Genomic DNA, 978 nt, shown 5'->3' with positions numbered 1-978 from the left:
AATACATCTGTTAGTCTTAAAGGTGCCACAGGACTCTGTTGCTTTTTTACAGATCCAGATTAACACGGCTCCCCCTCTGATACTGTTCAAATAAAGTGTGCCCTCAATCATGTCATACAAATATCTGGCTTTTTCCCCCAAATTGAATCATTCTGTCTTTACTGCATTATTGACAAATTGTACCATTTCCATTGAGTAATTCTACTATTTCCATTGGCTCTGTTGGCCAGAGATTTGTGGTTTTTTTGCTTCCCTTATAACTTTCCTACAATTCCTAGCTACCAATTTATTTATTACTATCAATTTCCCCTTGCTTCAATTTGTTACACATTTTTAATTTTTTATAGCTGCATTCACTTCCCCTCCAACCCATGTTGGTTTTTAACTAGTATGGCCTTCTTTTGACAGACTTGCTAGGCATTTAGTGAAATATTCTTGAACAGTTGCTAATAATTCATGATTCATAATTTAAATCCTCTCACCTAGTTTGGATCAATCATTTATAGCTTTGTGAAACTGGCCCTTTTAAAGCACCATGTACATACATTACTGGTTTGGACTTTATTCTGTTTGCATAAAGAATGTAATGAAGTCGTGATCATTTGTACCTAACCTACCACTATTATTTAATTCTGTGATTAATTCCTATTTATCTGTCAAGCACGGTCTAATACAAGATTCCCCTTCCCTTTTTCCCTTCCCCCAACAAAGCTGGATGCAACATTTTCTGAGTTAGGAAACTGTCATCTTTAATATTTAGAAATTTCAAGGATGTTTAGCACTGGCAGCACGAGATCTCCAGCAGGTGTCACTCAGATTGAAGTCCCCTATAATCTTTTTTTCCTACATATTACAGATAGGGGCTTAAGGAACCAGTCATCTTGTTCTCTAGTGTGATCTGGTGGTATGTAGCATAGTCTTATTTGGAGTATCTTGTGTTTTTTTTTTTTTTTTTTTTTTTTTTTTTTTTTTTTTTTT

General features: G+C 34.9%; 1 protein-coding gene across 4 annotated transcripts in view; it reads right to left on the bottom strand.

Annotated features, from left to right (window-relative positions):
- Positions 1-978, bottom strand: part of TENT4A (terminal nucleotidyltransferase 4A) — a 97151-nt gene that overhangs the window by 44558 nt on the left and 51615 nt on the right. The window lies entirely within an intron of this gene.

Source organism: Terrapene carolina, unplaced genomic scaffold (assembly GCF_002925995.2).
Source record: "Terrapene carolina triunguis isolate 2854851 unplaced genomic scaffold, T_m_triunguis-2.0 Scaffold580, whole genome shotgun sequence".
Taxonomy (NCBI): Eukaryota; Metazoa; Chordata; order Testudines; family Emydidae; genus Terrapene; species Terrapene triunguis.
Note: the sequence above shows the minus strand (reverse complement) of the source record. Positions and strands in the feature narration are given on the sequence as shown.